The 21,670-nt window shown below is 43.8% G+C and overlaps 1 protein-coding gene and 1 long non-coding RNA gene across 2 annotated transcripts in view; one reads left to right on the forward strand and one right to left on the reverse strand.

Moving 5' to 3' along the window:
- Rcan2 (regulator of calcineurin 2) overlaps positions 1–21,670 on the reverse strand; it is a 212,208-nt gene that overhangs the window by 95,802 nt on the left and 94,736 nt on the right. The gene's annotated exons all lie outside the window — the stretch shown is intronic.
- On the forward strand, positions 5,475–11,886 carry LOC132648233 (uncharacterized). The gene is made up of 3 exons (XR_009586603.1): positions 5,475–5,606; positions 9,296–9,478; positions 11,752–11,886. It is a non-coding gene; the product is annotated as an uncharacterized LOC132648233 (long non-coding RNA).

Here is a 21,670-nt window from a genome sequence, read left to right on the forward strand (position 1 = left end):
GTTATACTAGGCTCCTGTCTGCAAGCAGAGCGGAGTATCTTTAATAGTGTCAGGGGTTGGCTCTCTCCCATGGGCTGGGTCTCCGGCTAGGTCTCGACGTGGGCCAGTCATTCGTTTGTCGTCCCCTCAATCTCTGCTCCATCTTATCCCTACACTTATTGTGGGCAAGACAGATTTTGCATTGAAGGTTTGGTGGGTGGGTTGGTGCTCCCCTCCCTCCACTGAAAGTCCCACCTGGCTAAAGGAGTTTGCCACTTCCGGCTCCATATCCTCCCACAGAGGAATCTCAGCTAGGGTCACCTCAGAATCCCTAGAGCCTCCAGGGCGGAGGCTTTTTATTCTCTAAGCCCATGTGATGCTGGAGCCCCACACTGGTCACCCTTCACATATCTCTAAAACTTATCCTTGTCATACTGGAGACTGCTTCTGGGGCCCTGGACATTCTGCCAATGAGACTGGGTGTTGGATCTTTTCCGCTTTCATTTTGTTGCTGTGGTAAAACGCCGTAGCCCAAAGCAACTTGGAAAGAAAAGGGGTTGTTTGGCTTACACTTCCAGGTCACCAACTATCACCGAGGGAGGTCAGGGCGGGAACCCAAGGCAATAACTGAAGCAGGGACCACAGACAAATGCTGCCCGCGGGCTCACTGGGCGGTTCACGCTCAGCTTGCTTCATATACATCCCAGAACCACATAGCTGAAGACGGTGCCACCCACGGCGGGCTGAGTTCTCCCGCATCAATCATTAATCAAGACAATGTCCCACAGGCTTGCCTACAGCCCAGTATAACGGAAGCATCGTCATATCCCATATCCACACTTGATTGCCACCAGTTTGAAGAAGTACATTGCTAAAAAAAAAAAAAAAAAAATCCTTATTTGCAATAAAAGAAAATTTACATTAGGAAGAAGTTTTTTTTTTTCTCAAATCAATAATTTTAGAACAAATGTCAAAATTTAGGAGCATTGGTCCACAGATATTATCATGTTTACAGGTTTCAAGGATTTTTGTCGTCCATTATTAGGTAGAGTGCTATAGGAGTTGCTAATAAAGCAAGGAAAAGGAGCTCCTGGTCTTAGAGGTATGGCATTGTGGCAGGAAGTATGTCGTTGGGGGTAAGGTTTTGGGGTCTCAGAAGTTCTATTGGGCTCTAGTGGCTCCCTCTCTCTTCCTAGATGTAAAACTTTTTTTCTCAGCATACTGTATTTATTAAAATTTATTTACTTTTTATCCCAGCTGTAGCCTCCTCCCTCATTCCCTCCCAATCCCACTCTCCCTCCCTCTTCTCCTCCCGTGACCCTCCCCTAGTCCATTGATAGGGTAGGTACTCCTCCCCTTGCATCTGACCCTTGCTTATCATGGTCTCATCAGGAGTGGCTGCATTGTCTTCCTCTGTGGTCTGGTAAGGCTGCACCCTCTCAGGGGGAGGTGATCAAAGAGCCAGACACTGAGTTCATGTCAGAGACAGTCCCTGTTCCCCTTACTAGGAAACCCTCTTGGATACTGAACTGCCATGGGCTACATATGAGTAGGGGGTTCTAGGTTATCTCCATGCATCATCCTTGGTTGGAATATCAGTCTCAGAAAAGATCCTTGTGTCCAGATTTTTTTGGCTCTGTTGTTCTCCTTGTGGAGCTCCTGTCTCCTCCAGGTCTTTCTGTCTCCCCTTCTAAGATTCCCTGCACTCTGCCCAAATTGTGGTACATGTACACAATGGAATACTACTCAGCAATTAAGAACAAGGAAATCATGAAATTTACAGGCAAATGATAGGATCTAGAAAAGATCATCCTGAGTGAGGTATTCCAAAACCAAAAAGATACACACAGTATATACTCACTTATAAGTAGATATTGGACATATATCTACTTATGGGATAATCCCATTTAGTATGGGATAATCATACTAAAATCTGTATACATAAAAAAGCTAATCAAGAATGAGGACCCTGGGTAAGATGATCAATCCTCATTCAGAAAAGCAAATAGAATGGACATTGGAAAAGGGGAAAACAGGGAACAAGACAGGAGCCTACCACAGAGGGCCTCTGAAAGACTCTACCCATCAGGGTATCAAAGCAGATGCTGAGACTCATAGCCAAACTTTGGGCAGAGTGCAGGAAATCTTACTAAAGAATGGGGAGATAGAAAGACCTGGAGAGGACAGGAGCTCCAAAAAGAGACCAACAGATATAGAACTTTTAGCTACCTCTCCAGCACCCTGCCTGCCTGCATGCCTTTATGCTTCTTGCAATGACAATAATGGACTAAACCATTGAACTGTAAGCTAGCACAAATTAGATATTTTCCTTAATAAGAGTTATCATGGTCACAGTGTCTCTTCACAGCAACAGAAACCCCAATTAAGACAACCACCTACCACAACATACATTTTCTCATATTTTGATTGATTTTCTATGGTATATGGGATCCACAAGGATAGGAACATTGATGAGTCCTCTCAGTGTTGAACCCCACGGCATCTGCAGTACTGTATGGAAAATACTTGATGAATGAATTAATGAATAAAGGAGAGGTAGAAATTGAAGCAAAGAGGCTGCCAAGATGACTCAGTTGGTAAAGACACTTGCCATCAGGCTTGCTGACCTGAGTTTGATCCCTGAGACACTCATACAAGCAGGTGAAAACCAAGCCCAGCTATTAGTTCTCTGGCTACCACTGACTCTCCACTATGCACAAACAATAGATAAGATTTATATATTAAACTTTTAAAAATGAGCAAAATATGTTACGAATCAGCACAAAAGAATACTGCATCTCCGTGTGTATTCCACTTCCAGCTTTCTTTCTTGCTTGATTAACTGATTGGTTGATTGATCTTTAGGACAATGCTCATTGATTTGTCATTGACAGTGCTCAATGCAGGTGATAAGGCTGGACCAAAAGTACCTAGAAAACAGCCTAAACCAAAGATGGCTGCTTCTTCACGTGGGAGGCCCAACTGGGTCTGGGGAATTCAAAGCCACCAGCAGCATAGTTGGTGGTGATATAAACTAATCTTTGAGAGTTCCAGGCCAGCCTGGTCTACATAGCATGTTCCAGGGTAGCTAATGATATTCAGTCTCAAAATAAACAGACAGACAAACAAATAAAAAGAAAAAAGCTAGGGGGCTGGAAAGATGGCTCAGCAGTTAAGAGCCCTGGCTGCTCTTCCAGAAGACTCAGGGTTCAGTTCCCAGCACCCACATGGCAGCCCACAAACATCTCTAACTCCACTTCCAGGGGTTCCAACACCCTCTTCTGACTTCTGCAGGCACTAAAATGGTACGCACTCATATATTCAGGCAAGACATCAATATACATGAAAATGTAAATCAACAAAAAGTCAGTTAACCAAAGAGTTGAGAGTCAAACCCGAGGATCCTAGTGGATTTCGCTTAACCACACACCACGCATCAATTAGGAAGAATATAGGTCTTGAACTAATACGACTCACTTGAAGTAACTTGACCTTCCACAAGCCACGTTCCCAGCTTTTCTACTTCCCGTAGGGAAAGGAAGCATTGATATCTGCATTTTCTGAGAGGCGCAAATGAGATAATAAATACAGGTAAAGTGAGAAAAAGGGGTGGGACCTCTCACAGAAAAACTCAGAACTATTATCAGTGTTGCTAGAAGACCATCCTGAAGAGAAACACTATTGGCTACATGCAGAGCCACGCATCCAACACAGGCCCAGCTATGTGTGGCCTCTGAATGCTTCTTCTCATGGTGTGCCCAGCTTTTTTTTTTTTTTTTTTTTCTTCAGGGCACAGGATACTTCCAGCATTTGAGGATCAACAGTCAAAGCTTCCTGTTCCGTTGCAGATATTTCTCTGTGACACCTAGCTTTACTTTAGCTTTACTGAGGTTTACCTGTCAACCCGTTAAGAGCCTAGGATTCAAATAGAAACGTCTCAAGCCTGGAACTTGACTTTTTGTAGCCGACTGATGAAATCTGCAAGCATGACAGCTGCGGTTGCTTCGTCTTGCTTCTCATCTAGCTTCTGCAGTCAGGACTTGAAGGAAGTGTTGCCCCTGTATGTCTTCCGTATACCAATGTTTGATACTTCAAAAGGCTATATCACAAGATACACAAGTGAAAAATGCAATAGCTCCTCTGGTAACAGCACACATCACCACACTTGGCAAGGCTGGCAAGCTCAGTTCCAGGAGAGTGGCTCAGTGGGACCTGGAATATAAATACCATGGCCGTTGGTGGCCTGACGCACCAATATGGGCCTGCATACAGTCATGGATGGTCCAGGAAGTTGATACTACAGGTTTACTTTGTACTTACTAATTTCTTGACTTTATTTGTATGTGTTCCTTTGACTGAGTGTGTGTGCCTGTGTGCCAGTGCCCTCAGAGGCCAGAAAAGGGTGTCAGATTCCCTGGAGCTGAAGTTATAGGCTTGAGCCGCCAGATGGGGGTGCTGGGAACTGGACTTTGGTCCTGTACAAAAGGAGTCAGTGCCCTTAAATGCCAAACCATCTCTCTAGCCTAGACTTTGTTACTTTTTATTAAATAGGGTGAAACAGTAAAGAAATCAAGAAACTGCAAGAAGGGTGATAGTTTTCTGTGGCTCCCAGGAGCCTGGGTTTCTCCTCTTTGTCACCCCGGAACTTGATGTACTTACATTAACCTCTGTTCTTTGCTTCTTCCTGCTATTAAACGTTTGTCTCTAAGGTCAGATACCCTTGTTTCTGATAAACTGAAAGTCACCGCTTCAGCTGACAAACATTAGTGCCTTTCTCAAAATCTGTCTAGATCACAGCAGCCAGTACAAGGTTTAAATGGAGCAGAAAGGTAGAGATTAACCCAAATATTAAATAAAGCCTTTCTGGTGAAAGAAGGAAGTCAAAGGGAGATCCTCACCCAGAGCTCTGAAATCAGTTACGACAGTCACATCCGTTCACGGGGCAGGTTAGACTTGGTGATTTTCCAAGATGTTGTCTTAATCATACAGCTGATCTATGCTAATCAGCATGTTCAAAGGACACCACCCAGGGTGCTGCAGGTTCACCACTAATGAGGTGCAAAAGGATGGATCAATAAAAAAGAATTAACTGTGGTTTATAGCTAAATCTCTGAGAAGGATGCTTTCCCTCCTAGACCCCATCCTGTTCTTTTTTTTTTCCTCCTAGGACTAATTTTAGAGGTCTGGGACCAGAGCTGGAAAGTGGCATCTTGAGAATAAGGTGTCGCTTTATCGTCCCCTTGCCTGGACAATCACAGCTCCTATCATAGGCCACCAAGCACAGTCACAGGACAAGCTACTTCAGACCAGAGCCTCTCCCCAAAGCATTAGGCATGAAGAATCTTCTCAAAAGTCCTAGTCAAGTGGGCATTATGCCCTGGAACTTTCTGGAAAATGAAAGCTGCCTGAGACACCCGGCTCCAGGCCAGAAACAAGAAGTTGTGAGGGTAACTCTGGGACACTGAGAGCCTTAGAGAGACCAGAGGAAGAGAGAACTCGTTACTGCAAAGGAAGCTGTCAAAAGGGAACTTAGGGAAGTCTCTGAGGACAAGCCACCTCTGAATCAGCTCCTTCATCGTATTCTGTGGGTGTATCTGGGGGTGGAGAATTCTGAGGCACCGGGATACGTAAGTATCTAGAAACGGTGGATCTGTCTGACTTATGGGACCGGGTGAAGGCTTAAAGGCCCGTAACAGTCAACCCTTAGTCACAGACGGTGTGGCAAAGATGCCTCACCAACATTTCAGTGAAAGTTTAGCCCTGAATAAAGAGGTCTCTCCTTCTTTTGTACAGCCAGGGAATGTTCTTATACCTGGATGCAGGCTTCTTCTGACTGCAAATATCCCTAGATCGCCACAGTCAGTATTAGAAAATAGACGCTAGAATGAGAGGTAAGGCCTGTATGTCACCCACATTGCGTCTCTGATTAATGCTCATTTCCACAATTTTAGAGAGAAGAACTATGGAGACTTGCTGGGACAGTGCATAATTTCCCAGGTGGCAGAGAAAGGAGCACTGATTTATTTATAGAGGATGCTGGTAGCTAATGTGCATTTTTAGCATTATCAGTGGGTGGGCTGATACACACACATACACACATACGTACACACATACATACACACATATGTACACATACACTTATATGTGTATGCTTACACATGCTTACACACACACTCACATACAAACACATACATGCACTTACCATGTTATCAGGATTTAACCACTCCACTTTATGTGTACATGGCATTTTCAAAATTCATGGTGTTTCCTTTTCATTGCTGACATGGACCTTAATTCAGGGAGCCATAAACCTTTGTTTATTGCCTTGGGCATGGCAGACATCTTCCTGGCTTGGGTGTAAACCAGGACATGTTTTGTGCAATTGTCAACTGTCATTTTCCCGCAATGAAGTTTTCTTTTGAATGTCAGCCACTTTGGTCTCACAACCTCTTATTAAAAGTTTAGGGTGTTTAGGATGTGTGTCTGTGAGAGTGTTTGATACTTGTACAAGACATCTGTGTGGGTTACGTGGTGTGTGTGTGTGTGTGTGTGTGTGTGTGTGTGTCTATCCATGTAAATGACTGTGGCTGAAAGGAACTATACATCTCGCTTTGGTTAGAGGTTTTCAAGAACCTTGATGATTTGGTAGACCAGTTGGACCTAATTTGGCTGAGGAGGTGGTTCAGTCAGTCAGGAGCTTGCTGCTCAAGCATGGAGTCCTTTGGCATCTGCTTACAAAGTGGACAGTGCTGTACCACCCTGTGACCCAGCACTGGAAGGGAGGGGGGGCAAGACCCTGGTTGACATCAGCCAGCCAGCCTAGCCTATCAGAGAGACTCAGGTTCCATGAGAGACCCTGTCTCAAAAAATAAGGTGTGGACGATCGGAGCAACGACTTATGCCCGCCAGTGTCGTTTCTCTTATGCCAGTGCCTTGGCTTTGACATTCATCTGCAGTTACAGCAGTTGTTAGCACTGGGGCAGACTGAGAGGAGGGCCCGAGGGACCTCTTTGTATTGTCTTTATAGTTTCCTGTGGCTCTATAATTATTCTAAGATAAAAGTTTAAAATTTTCAAACCACAGACAATACCCGGTACTAATTAAGTAAGAGTCTCTGGAGGAAGAAATCCAGACTCCATCTCTCTAAAGCTCTCACATTCCCAGGCAACAGTAAAGTGAGGCCAAGGTAAGCTAATGGTCATGGATCTTACTGAACTGGCCAGTCTGTGTTCAGTCCCCATCTATAAAGGTTATTGTATTTACAGGAAGAAATGGCTTATCAGTTATGAGCCAAAATACTGTGAGTTCTCTAATATTCTTGACAACCTGCAGAGAAATCTCAGAGGAAAGTTTGTATATGCACCAGGCACCATGCTATAGTAATTTTATCAGTAATTCCTAGATTGTATTTCCACAGACAGCAGATAGCTCTAAGTCTCTCTGTGACTACACCGGCAGGGACACTATACATAAAAACTGCAGTTCATATATCTATAAAAACGTACCCACCACGGGGAGACAAAGATAAGGGGATCTCTGTGAGTTTGAACCCAACTTGGTCTACATCAATTCTAGCTCATTTGGGTATATATATGTATATATCATGGCCTCTCTCTCTCTCTACATACATATATGTAGAGAGAGAGAGAGGCCATGATTGCTTTAATAATTTTATTCTATCAGTGTTCACATACATTTGATCAAAGCTTTTGACATTTTTCTAGACATCTATGTTTAGAAATGAATCCTTATACACTGAATGATTTGGGATGCTCAAAGAACAGAACCTTCAGGAATATGAAGGTGTAAGGGGTTGATGGGAAGCTTAACATACATTACCAATCAGTTGTGGTAGGTATATCCTATTCCTGTGATTATATCCTGTTTAATTCTCAGGAAAATAGGTTGATGGCATCTTACCATATACAGATGCTAGAGAAAATCTCAAAGATCACAATGTGTGCCTAAATTCCCAAAGCTAGTGGGAACAAGAGTCAAGGCTTGATTGTGTGTGAGTATGACTCCAAAGCCAGGTGCCTTCCCCTTCATCCCACACAAGTCCCGTCCCTTTGTGCTGTAGTGGAATCTTAATCCAGCAACATGGCTGCTCTGGCAAGGGATCACATCCAAAGACCTTCTAGGTCTATGTGATCCAGCTGAAATACAGACACACACCTTTAATCCCTCTGGCTAAAATACAGACATGCCCTTAATACACACCTTTAATCTCAAACAATGATGTCTAATTGAGGGGCTGGCAAAGTGACCAATCAGAGAAAGGTTTGACAGAATGAGTAAGAGAAAGGATATGCCTAACTCTCACTAGAACAGACAGGAAGCAGAGGCTACCTAAGAGCAGTGCAGGAAGACAGAGGGGAGTTGAGTCGGGTGCAGTTCAGTTGAATGCAGTCATGTAGTTCCATTCAGTATTTGCAGTCAGTGCAGTTCAGTTTGTGGAGTTCAGAAGCAGTTTTTCCAAGAAGAGCAATTCAGTCAGAGGCCAAGAGAAGGCAATTTGAATCAGTGATCTTGGAAAAAAGTTTTAAGCCAGAATAGCTGAGTTGAACCAGCCAGCCAGAGTTCAGAAAGAGCTTGAAAGGGTGAGTTTATTCATCAGTAAGTTCCCTGAATAATGCTTATTCGGCATTTCAGCCTTAGAGGCTGAAAATAGGTTAGCACATAGAAGCTTTGGAAGCTGAAGCCTTCAAGGTCCAGGCTTGCAGAAGATTAGACTGCATGGAGGGTCGAAGCTTCCAGGTCTAGGCCTAGGGATGGATAGGACAGAGACAGAAAAGCTCTGGGCTTAGCCCAAGCCATGTGTTCATAAAGTTTGGGTATACCTCTCATTTCATACCCTCATCAGAGGAAATAAAAGCCTTTACACTGTGCCATTTACTGATGGACGGTGGAAATGGTTGACCTTCCTAGCCCAGAGTGTCTCAGTGCTTGCCGTGGTAAAATTCCCCAGGGAAACTTGTTACAATGCCTTCTGAGAAGGGGGTCTATGGTTCTGCATTTCTCACCTCCCAGGCAGCCCAAATGCACCTGAACTTGACCCAGCTTCCTACACCAAGGTTTTAGGAGATCTAAGTTTAAAGGAAGCCTGATATTAGCTAGAGGAATCAATAATCTTCCAAAATAAATCCTCCAAAGAAGATACCATTGGCCTAAGAAATTAGGGAAGGCAGAAGAAACAAGGCTTACAGGACACACTGTTTACACTATGTGTTTTGTGGTCAACCAACCATTTTTGCTACAAATGGCCAAATGATCCAAAACCTATACTGTTTCAATCTAACACACATTTACTTTTCAGAAGAGGAGGAGGAGGAGGAGGAGGAAGAGGAAGAGGAGGAAGAAAAGAAGAAGAGGAAGAGGAAGAAGGAGAAGGAGAAGGAGAAGGAGAAGGAGAAGAGGAAGAGGAAGAGGAAGAGGAAGAGGAAGAGGAAGAGGAAGAGGAAGAAGAAGAAGAAGAAGAAGAAAACGGGAAAACGGGCTGGTGAGTTACTTGTTGGTAATAGACAGGTTAGTCAGTAGTGCGTGTGGGGGGGGGGGGAGGGGGAGGGAGGTGTCTGTGAATGTCTGACAAAGGCATTATTTCCTCTGAAGCTGGAGATAAAGTGCTTATGAACTGCCTGACATAGGTGATGGGTTCTCTGCAAGAACAGCAAGTGCTCTTAACCACTGAGTCATTTTTCCAGCCCAAGTAAACACTTTTCATAACATGCTTTATTCACGAATTAGGTGCTAGTTTTTCGTGGTGTGAAGTAACACTTAGATTCATGGGTGTTTGGATTAATGGGATTTCCTTGGAGGAAGGGTTGCTAGGAGTCTGTTTGTTACTGCAGAGCCCTGATGCCAGAGGGTCTATTGCAGGGATTAGAAAGATTTGGGATATCACTGGCGCCATGAGTGGGGATTATGTTAATCCCAGGGTCATTTATCTTTAACTGGATTAGGTACTGAGAATTCACATATTTTTATCTGAACTTTTCAAACACCTATCATCAGGGCTGGGAGATTTCAGCTGGGATAAAGTTTTAAGAGACAGAGGGAAAACATCAATAAACAAGACATTTGGATCATAAACCTTTAGTCAAGTTTTGAAAGTTGAAAGCAAGTTCAGGGCATGAACGGACTCTGATGAATTTGTTTTGGACACTGTGTTAGGATAGATTCTGAAATCCAGCATCGGGTGACACCGTGATATAGCAGATCTGTTTGTCCTGAGCTCAGGTTAGGGTTGTGACTTACATATGTCATGGATGTGTACCATGGATGGGTGCCATGAATGGAACTGAAGTGGCTTAAAAGGTTTTAGACTTGCGCTGGGAAATTTACCTTTTCTTTTTCTGCTCAAGAGAAGTGAATCAAGGCATCATGGGTTCGATTTAGCTATAATAAATGGACCAATTAGGATTTCCTGCAACCTGGGTGTTTCCGCTTCATTATAAACTTAAACAGTGCATCCACTGTAATAAACGGGCATCAGCGTGTGGTCCTCTAAGTACACCCTCAAGGAGACCACACTCATACATTAACATCAAGTCACCATACAGGAGGCTGCTGAACCCTCTCTGAAAGTCTTCAGGCTGCTAGCAACCCAGTAACGCCATAATTCTGGGTATTCAGTTTGGGTTTGGGTATTTTCCTTAGCTGACTGGGATTTGGCTTCCGGATGGAAAATCCAAGACACTCAAGGTGGGGTACACAGGGACTGGCTAGCTCTTTTTAAAGATCGATCTATCTATCTATCTATCTATCTATCTATCTATCTATCTATCTATCTATGTAATATGAATGAAAAGCAGTCATCTGATACTTTCTCAGTGTTCAGAAAAGGCCCCTCACATTGCAATAATGTTTCCGTCATGAGCCTTTTCATAGCAGCTCAGGGCTTTGCCGATTTCTAATGGGGCTGTTCATCTGGTTTCATTTATTGAGTGTATCTTAGATTATGATTTTGCATTCTAAGTGTATGCATACTCTGATTTAGCTCATCATAAAAACTGTAGTATAATATATGATATTTGAGCCATCTGGCATTGCTTTGGTGAGAAATAAACCAGCTTTAACCAATTTTCACTGAAATAAACTTCAATATATAATCATATATTCCTTACCAAAGAAGAGGGGCTAAACTATGCTCATGAGAGAAACTAAGATAATAAATAAGACATGGCAAGAACAAAGAAAATTTTACATTTAAGCCCAAATTTTCCTGACTGGATGAGAATAGCTGAAGCCTCTAGCAGCACACCCCTGAAACCAGGGGTGTAAATAGTAGGCCAGAAGAATTTCTGTATTTAAAGATGGCATGGGGGGTTTGGGAATTTAGCTCAGTGGTAGAGTGCTTGCCTAGCAAGCAGAAGGCCCTAAATACATACATAAATAAATAAATAAATAAATAAATAAATAAATAAGGTGGCATGGTCATCTTTGGAAGTAATAGAAGTTTAACAGGTATGAGTATGCAGTCTGCTTGAAAGATAACTTTTTTAAGGTTGACCTATGCAGTCTGCTTGAAAGATAACTTTTTTAAGGTTGACCTTAGTACCCACACAGAGTAGGCAAAGGAGACTGTAGGAACCTTTCATATTCCAACCACCACAGACTTCTACTGAAAATGTTGGGGCTCACACCATGATAGGGTTAAAAATCTGACCACTGAGCTACACCATTAACCTGAAAGTTAACTATTTTTAGGCACTCATTCCTATTTCTTTGTTTTTGTGTGTATGTGTTTTTTTTTTACGTATCGCATGTATGCAGAAACCCACGGACTCAAGAAGAAGGTGTTGGATCTCCTGGAACTGGGCTAAGAGCCTGCTGTGAGCCACCATGCTGAGCTCAGGTCCCCTGTGAGAGAAGTGCATGCTCCTAACTTCTGAGCCATCTCACCAAACCAAGGGCTAATGAATGTAATTAAGTAAAATTACACTTCTGGTGAGTATAAGTATTAAAAATAAATATATAAAGTATAAAAATGTAAAGTCTTATGTTATGAATGAGGAAATAAATAACATGTTAAAACCAGGTTAAAGGAAACTGAAAGGACCATGGGCTATCAGAAAGGCTGAAATGGACTGATTTCAAAGCGCGAACTGGCTTTCCCTACTGTAGGACAGAGAATTGAATCTGCACCAGCCTCGAGTCTTAAATAGCTCAAATGCAAGAAAGCTACGAGGATGGGTGGATGTGGGTAATTTGGATGGGGGGTAACTCAGTGCCTCTGGCTCCTTGTAAAGATTTCCTTTACCTTTTTCGAACTTTTCAAAGCACAGATTTTCCCTGTAACATGTAGATTTGTTGCACAGACCTCTCCACTTCCTGCTAGTTACAGTTAGCCTTTATAGAGAACTAAGTAAGGGAGAGATGGAGAGAGGGAGAAAGAGAGAGAGAGAGAGAGAGAGAGAGAGAGAGTGCTATTGTGTGAAGGTAGCTTAGTTTACGCTCCACAGGCTGCATTTGCCTTTTTGACTTACTGAAATGGTAGATCAGAACTCAAAGCCAGGATGGCTCCTCCAACATCACAGATAAGGGAAGGAGAAGCTTTTGGAAGAAAACCTGGTGTTTGAAGTTAGTATACAAATACTCTTCTATTTATGATGGCTGAACTGGGGCATGCTCAACTTTGTCACGGTATGGAGCCAGTATATTTTTAGTAGAAGCCTGTTGATTATGAAATGGACCCCTTGGACTCACGTATTTGAACGTGCCCAGCTATTGGTGGTATTTGGAACAGGTATGGAAACTTTAGAAGGTAGAGCCTTGTTGGAGGAACTATGTCACAGAGGGAGGGGTTTTGAGATTTTATAGCTGGGCCTCACTTCCTGTTTGCTCTTCTTACTTCCTGACTGCCAAGCCTACCTCATGCTTCCGCTGTCATGCCTTCCTCACCAGATAGACAGTATCCCCCTTGGAACTATAGGCCAAAATACATCCTTTCTTTACAACACTCCTGTTTCTCAGACTTCCGTTACATCAACAGGTAAATAACTCCTACAAATCTATACTTTGAATAGCCCTATTCCAAAGGTGCTGGATAGTGGGAGCTAACCACAGGCCCAGCCACCCCCCAAATCACAAGGGGAAACAACAGCCTCCAGTCAGCCACCCAGTCACAGGGTGCTCTGCTGTGCACTGGGTTGCTAAGGTCTGATGTGAGGTGGGGCAGAGAGCATGTTAAACCATAGTTTGTCAAGCGTATCTGTGCAGAGTCAGTGAGTTGCATAGTTACCTGGTGCTCCAATACCTCATAGCCTGTGAGCAAATAAGTAACCGAACCTCACACTTATGGAGCTTATGTAAAACTTGAGGTGCCCGCTCAGCCTCACTCAGTTTGGTCGAAGACAGTAGAGGTCATCACACAAGCTGAACCAGTAGCTTCTCGTCCAACTGTGACTACTGTGTGCTTGCTCTTGTCCTCTGAAGATTCCTGCTGCTGGTACCCCTGGGAAGGGTTCCACTACTCAGAGCTTACAAACTGCTAACCCTAAGACGGAGGTGTCCATGTTCTCTGGAATCTCTCATGTACCAAGGTTTCTAGAAGAAATGACCTTTTTTATACCACTCTCTTTCCAACTCACTGTTTGGTCAAACCTGCTTCCTGGCTGTGCTTTGAAGTTACCGGGTCCACTCCTTCCTGCTCCCTCTGCCTTGAATGTTCTTGCTCCAGGTACCAGCGCGCACTGCACATTCGCCTGTGTCAGTTCACCAAAGCATCTCTCTGAAGCCTACCCTCGCCATCCTTCCTAAGATTGCACCCCCACCTCACTTTAACACACCCTACTTCCTCCGCCTGGTTCATTTTTTCCCCCTGGCATTTATTTTTATAACAGCGATACAAAAACACATATTTATCTTATTTCTTGCCTGACTTCCTGCACTGCAATGTAATCTGCAAAAAGGCACTTTTTGTCTGTGTTGTTCCCTGCTGCACCCTGTGTGTCATGCTGAGCACACAGCAGGCTCTCTGTGGGCATCTGCTGAGGCTGAGTGAAAATGTGAGGTCCCCCTCAAGTGTGTGTGTGTGTGTGTGTGTTTTGTGGTACACTCACTAAAAAGGAAGAAAGGAAGGAAGGAGAGAAGGAAGGAAGGAAGGAAGGAAGGAAGGAAGGAAGGAAGGAAGGAAGGAAGGAAAGAAGGAAGGAAAGAAGGAAGGAAAGAAGGAAGGAAGGAAGAAAAAGGAAGAAGGAAAGAAAAAGAAGGAAAGAAAAGGAACAAAATTCCTTCATTGTATGTACCTTCCTCCAAAGAGTTGAGAACTGATTTGCTGGCCCTGAGCTAAGAGTCCTCGCCACAGCAGCCAGCCCACACACTCTCCTCCCAGCAGACACCTCTCTGCTTTCCGAGCAAAGACTTCACAACTTGAGCATTTCTCGTGGCTCTTATAAGGAATGTGGCAAAACGTCTCCTCATGACTTTACTTTGTGGGCTCAAGTTTGACTCTACTTTTAGCTTCATGAGTTTGATGGCAGTTCATTTCTTGCAGGTCATCCTGACTCATAAGATAAATCACATTTAGTTGTCTGATGAGCAATAACTAGTTGAACTCCACTTTAAGGTGTTCCAGACTGGTACTATAAATAAACACCACTGAGGCGCTGTGACTCTCCTGTTAGTGCCTCTCTCTGTTCTGTGCATATGCTAGGGAGATGCTGTGCCTTTCAGTTGAGCTTTTACAAGGACTCTCCCTAAGTGGGTACCATTAGCTCCCCCAGTTTGAATAAATACAGTGCAGGGAGGCTTAAATGCTCAGGATTATAGAACTGGGATGTGTCAGGTCTGGACTACAACTTGGGGGCCTGAGGTCAAGACTACAGAGTTGCAGTTGTTATTTTCTAGGACCAAAGCAAGGACTCGGAATGATACAGCCTGACTCCTTTCCCCTGCTTGGGTTGCTGACCCAGGGGACCCCGTTTCCTTTTCTCCTCCCTTTCTTTCAAATCACAACTTCAAATACATCACGCTGTTACATACACTGATCTCGGGAGAATTCAAGACACTTCCAAATGGCTCCTGAGGCAGAAGACTTCTGAAGTATTCACACATTTCCCCGACACCCTGAAAAGAGGCTGTTTTTCTCAGTGTTCTCCAAACAAAACTCCTGGAGCTCCCTGGCCCACCTTCCCCCCACTTCCCAACTCACAGTGATGAAGATGATGTCCTTGAACAAACTCTGCTCAGGATTGCTACAACCTTTCTCCTGGGCCTGGACTTCCCTGTTCATCCCTGCATCAATCAGTTTTCTCAGAAATCGACTTCAGTTGGTATTCCAAGAATCCCATCCTTCACACTGGCTACCCTTGACATGTTTCTCTCCTTCCATTGTCCCCCCAGATGGTGTCCCATCACCCTGGCCTGCCTTCAGCAACACCCTGTCACATCGCTCTAACCAGAACCCACTTTTATCTATAATATTTCCCTTCTACTTATTAGCTCTATTACGATTAGCAAATTATAAATTGCGCCGGATTGAGAGCTGAACACAATCTCCTCTTCTATAATAAGCTCACTACACTATGGAATTTTTATTGTGGTAATCCACTCTTGAGCAAAATATTCTGAACATTTTCTTTAATACCAACCTACCTCTCTGCCTAAAATGGACAGATTCTCCTTTTTCTTTAATTTTAGTTATGTTGGGTGTCCTATCTGTCCATCCATTCATCCATCTAGGCTTATGATCCAACAATTAGAGAAGTAGCACACATTTAAATGTGCCATGCATGCAAGGAACCTCTATTATAACATAAGGGGTGAGGGAATCCAAGTTGGAGAGATACCAGCACCACAACTTGTAAATTCTTGTTGGTGCATTTCAAAGATGGCTTTAGAATCAGGAGAAAAATCCAGACAGAATGTACTACCAAGGGTACACTTTCTTTGCTTATTTTCCTTTATAAGCCACTGATGAGTCTAGGCTTTACAAACACACCAGCAGGTAGAATTACCAGCCGCGTGTTTTTGTTGGTTTGTTTTTATTTTTCAAAGCCGCAGATTCCAAAGCACAGCTGCTCCTCCCAGCGAGGACTCTAAATATACAGCGACAGCCTGCAGATTACAGGAGACAGTGGCCCAGCTAGAAAGCTCCCGAAAACCCCGGTATTAAAATTGTGCCACTCTGGAACTTCAAAGGCTTGGCTGGTTAAGATGAACTCAAAATGTCAGTTCAAGATCAAGTTAAGTCACTTTGCAGTGCTGACTTACTGCTGTACCTCCAGGTGGACTGTCTTTCTTTTACCTTCTTCTTCATATGGCTACATCGCTTGTGGATAGTCACATGACCTCATTCAGATGCCATCTCCAAAACTATGGACATTCTTTTCTGACTTAATTTCCCTTATACTTTAAGAAACATAGAATGTCAGAAAAGAGAATTCGTGTCTGCTAGTACTGTTATCTTTTTTTTTCTGCACACACAGCGTTTAACTCCCAAATTAATTAACAAAAGATGCCAATTAATAATGGTATCTTTAAGTACATGTATGAGGGAAATCATAATATTTTAAAAATCATATTGATTGGCATTTTTAAAATAAGTTCTTCCTCAGATCTGGCTAGCACCGAAAACTTTCCTTTCCTCTCTAAATTGCATGGACTAGCAAGACATATCATAGCAAGGTATCTGTGAACACCTAGATAGTAATTACTCACAGCTTTGTGAGATGTGTTGTCTCTATGGCAACTACTCAAAATTGATGGTTTGTGTGTGTGTGTGTGTGTGTGTGCATGTGTGCATGATGTATATAATAGCCATGATGTGCCACAGAGCACCTGTGTGACCATGAGAAATCATCCTGTAGTGTTAGGCCTTGTCTTCTACCTTGCTTGAAGGTCTGTTTGCACTACTTCAGCCTAATTTCATTTCATGCTGTAATTCTAGCTAATAGGCATCCTGACCTTTCACCTTTGCCATAGGATCAGATCCCCACATAGTTTGTGCAACTCCTTGCACCTGTCACCTAGGCCGTCGGCTTACACCTCCCACTTCTGCCCTTTGCAGGTTGCTCTTCGTTTCATACCGCTCAGAGCACCTGAGTAAGGATGTAACATACGCAGTCTCATTAGGGTTGAGGTCAGAACTGACTTTATCAGTCCAATTAGTGACGCGGGATCCTACTACATTTTCACCCCTGGCCATGCGTTCCGACATCCTCCGGTTACGATGTTCATCGACTCTGCTGAGTGTCCAAAAGAAGCCTTGGTTTCATATAGTTTGGGGACAAAATAAGAATGGTGTGGAACCAATGATGCTCCATTCAAGTCTTCAGGTCACTTTATTTGCATGGATGGTCCTGGCCCATTGCACCCTGTTTCCTAGATAGGTGGCCCTGGGTCATATGAGAAAGAAAACTGAGCAAGCCAGAGAGGGCAAGCCAGTGAGAAGCATTCCTCCATAGCTCCTGCTTCGGTTCCTGCAGCCAAGTCTCTGCTTGAGTTCCTGTCACGTCTTCCCTTCATAAGTTGAAATAACACCTTTTCTCCCCAAGCTACCATTGGTCATGGTCTTTGACACAGCAATAGAAACCTAATTAAGATAAGCAGTAAACCTGGGCATTTAGCTGTGTCCTGTCATAGACCCTGATGGAGAGCTAAGGCTCCAGCTCTGCTGTCTTCTTCTCCCTCTGGCCTTCAACTACAAAGTCAAGATTTCCAAAGACTTTCTTTTCCAATGAAGAACCTTGAGGTTCCGTGTCCTGGGTAAATTACTATGTATTTAGAACTACTGGAGATATGTTAGCTCAGAAACTGTCCTTTCAATTGATCTTGGATATTGATGTCTTCAACTTAGCTAACAGACTCTGTGGGGTCACAGCCACCATCCTAATTTGGGCACAAAACCTACGGTGGCATTTCCTGGTCATTTGTGAGCCAAGAAAACATTTCCCCAAACACAATGCCCATTATCGGTTATCAAAAGAAATCCTTTCAGGTATCTGGGTCCTTTTACCATCATGTGTCTAGTCTCCTCTTAGAACTTTTAAGAAATTACTATTAATTTCTTTAAGCTGTTTGATATGGCAGGCAAATAAAAATTAAGTCACAAGTCAAAATATGTAAGATCTGAGAATCTTATATTTTTACTGAGAATTTTCACACAGAAAAAATTGGTGCCTACCATGCATGGAGAGGACCTAGATCCCTGCTCAGATGTAGCCAATGGGCAGCTCAGTCTCCATGTGGGTCCCCTAGTAAGAAGAACAGGGGCTGTCCCTAACATGAACTCTCTTGCCCGCTCTTTGATCACTTCCGCCTGGCAGGGTAGTCTAGCTAGACCACAGAGGAAAAGGAGGGAGTCCTGATGAGACTTGATAGGCTGGGGTCACATGATAGGGGAGGAGGACTTCCCCTTTCTGAGGCCTAGGGGAGGGAGATAAGGGGGAAGAGAGAGTGGGGATGGAACTGGGAGGAGTCAAGGGAAGGTGCTACAATTGGGCTGTAAAGTGAAAAAAATATAAATTAAAAATACGGTTCCTAAGTAAGGGAAACTAAATTACTACCTTCTTTTTGCATTTTTCCTTATCTTTAAGTAATTAATCACAGAAGATGGGGGCATGTTACTACACTCGTTTGTTTATTGCTACAAGCAAGGGAGAGAGGGCCAACAGAAACAGCAGCAAGAAACCTGACCATATTAAGGTAGACCTTTGACCTTTGACCAAGACCTTTATGTATGAGATGATAAATCAGTCTCTGCAGTCTCAATGTGCTCTCTCTCTCTCTCTCTCTCTCTCTCACACACACACACACACACACACACACACATCTTCCTCTCTCTTCTCCTTAGAGCCATCATCTTTACATGTTTACCAGAGGTCTTAAAGGTGATAATCCCACCATCCAACAGCTGCCATCCCCATGACAACCCTGAAACTCTCCTCTTACCAGTCAGACTAGCCCTCTGATGTCACCTGCAATGGTCGAACCTGTAGGTGTTTGTTTCTACCGAGATATTTACAATCCTGTTCCTTAGGGCAGGGGCCTTGTCTCATTCTTTGTGAATTCCCTGTGCTATGGTATAGCGTTTTGTATGGTCACTAAGAGCTGAGGAGAGAGAGAGAGAGCTCATTTGGGAATGCACTTGCCTCTCAAGCATGAGGACCTGGGGCCATCACCAAATCTGGGCCCTGAGCCTACAAGCAAGCAGAGCCCAACAGGAAGGAGGATAATTGGTAGAGTGTAGTTGCTGGGGAGTGGGGAGTAGAGCGTGTCTTTCGGATCATTAAGTTCTGCCTCCCTCTGTCTTCATACTATGGCTCGTGTGGAACTTCATCTAAGATATTCGGTGTCAAACGGGACCCTCTCCTCCAGGACACTTTATACTGAAGAATACACTGTGACTCTCATATGGCATGTCTCAGAACTGCTGCTATTTCTACAGGGAGATGAGCGCCGAAATTCTACCTTCAGAGATGGAACTTAAGGCAGACCCAGGTTTGGAATGCATGTAGGGTAGAGGGCACATTTCTCAGCCTCTCTTCTTCACGAGTGTTCCCCAGGGGTGGACTGCGTTGCATGAGGAGAGGCGTGTGTTAGGTGACCAGCACAGGTGGCATCGGAATGAGATTCCTGATACTCTCTCAGGAGGCAGCAGGACAGAGCTGCTGGCTGGGCACTCGGGAACCCTGCACAGTCGCTCTGTGTTCGAGGGGAAAGCCATGTGTTGATCTCGGTTAAGAACTATTTAGTTCTGATTTCTTTTTCTTAAAGATCTGTGTGTGTGTGTGTGTGTGTGTGTGTGTGTGTGTGTATGTAGGTATGTGCGTGTACATGTGTGTTTGCATTCATGTGCCTGCAGAGGCCAGCACACTTTGGGTTACAAGCAGCTTTACGTCACGTGACATGGGTTCTAGGCTCAAACTCGGCTCCACTGCAACAGTAAGTGCTCTTAACCACTGAGCTATCTCTCCAACCCCAAAGGGTTAACAATTTAATGAAGGCCCCAGAGCCCCACCCCTCCCACAAAGAGCCAAGAGAAACAAATGTTCACAGTGTGATGGTCAGTGGTCCATCCTGGGAGGTAGGAAACTTCTATGGAGCTTCTTCCCACAGCTGACTGGGACTCACAGTTCACGGCGGGATCCAGAGTGAGTCAGCTGTGGATTGGAGCCCTGTATGAAAGAGCAGGGATGTGGCGTATGCCTGTGCATCACAAACGAACTGAAGAATGCCATCCAAGCCAAGTGGGAAGCTGCCTTCCGCCGGATGTTAGCTAACCAAGCAGATTGCCTTGGGTGCACTCCTGATTTGTGCTATTAATTCTCTCTCTCTCTCTCTCTCTCTCTCTCTCTCTCTCTCTCTCTCTCCCTCTCTCTCTCTCTATATATATATATATAGATATATATATATATATATGGCATAAATGAGACTTTCATTTCCTCTTCTTATGAAGAATTTGCATGAATATTTATGAGACAATTGAAACATGACTATTTTACCAAGATGCCAAAGCAGGATCTAACCCAAAGCTTACAACTTCTTTAGTCGCCTGCTTTAGGGCCGTGTTAACAGTACCAGGTGTGACATTACCTAATGTGGAATAGGCCTCAAACACCATCAGAAAGAGGCTAGAACACAGTTGCTAAATCTTCCCTTTTTTCTAACTCATTGTAGCTCAGACCATTTCATGTAACTCCATTTCAACATGTGCTTGTGTTTTCCTAAGGAATAATTTCCCGACTGTGTGATAACCCTACGAGGTTTTCTCCTCTTTTAAACAAAATGTTGTCAACAGTGGGATGGTAATTAAAGCTTCACTTGTTATGAAATGAAAGAGGTAAGATTGCCTCTACCTCCCTCCTTACTCCCATCTGCAGGTATCTGCAGCTTTAATAGAATGTCACCCCCAGATAGTCAAAGCTTCTGGAATGCGTGGCTGAGAGTGGGAATGTGGTCATTGACCTTATCCCTCAAGATGCCACAAAGCTTCAGGAAATGATCATTCCCCATCCACTGTGTCCTTGGGCTCTGCTGGGATCACTGGGGAAGGCGCTTGGCACTCTTCCCACCTCAGCCTGCAGCAGTTTTTCTGCAGTAAGACAGAAACTTTTGGAAGAATGCCCATAAAACATCCCCAGAGGTATATCTCAAATTCAAATGCGCGCTCGCCGGGTCTATTTAAAGATATCCACTTATTTATTTATTTTTAATTTGGTAGCATCAGAAGCAAATAAAGCCGTCCCTTCTGTGAATTTAGCTTGATCTGCGTCCCTTATCTAAAACCCCCTGTCATTCGATCAGACTCTCAAGGAAGGTATGACGCATGTGAGGGGAACATACTCTCTTCACCTCCTGCTTGGTCTAGACATTAGCCATCGCTGTAATTCAATATGTGAACGTCACTGTAGCACCCTCTGCAGAGGCTCATCAGTGGCTAAAGGAATTATAAATAGTCCCACCATGGTTTAACCACACCAGAATATAAAAGAAAGAAAAAAAAAGACTTCAGTGTTCAGAGTGGTTTGGTTTGGTTTCATTATTGTGGCTTATGTGTTCACTGCTTGCCAAATAGTCAGAGATATTACAATGAAGCCGTATAGAGCAATCGTTTGTCTAATGTGGTGCTTAGATCAGCATATTTAACGTCACTTGGAAACATTCTAGAACACAAGCACAGCAGGGTCTAAAGAGATAGTTTGGTGGGTGAAATGCTTGCTGTACAAATTAGATCCCCAGTAGCCATGTA

This window comes from Meriones unguiculatus, chromosome 16 (assembly GCF_030254825.1).
Source record: "Meriones unguiculatus strain TT.TT164.6M chromosome 16, Bangor_MerUng_6.1, whole genome shotgun sequence".
NCBI lineage: Eukaryota > Metazoa > Chordata > Mammalia > Rodentia > Muridae > Meriones > Meriones unguiculatus.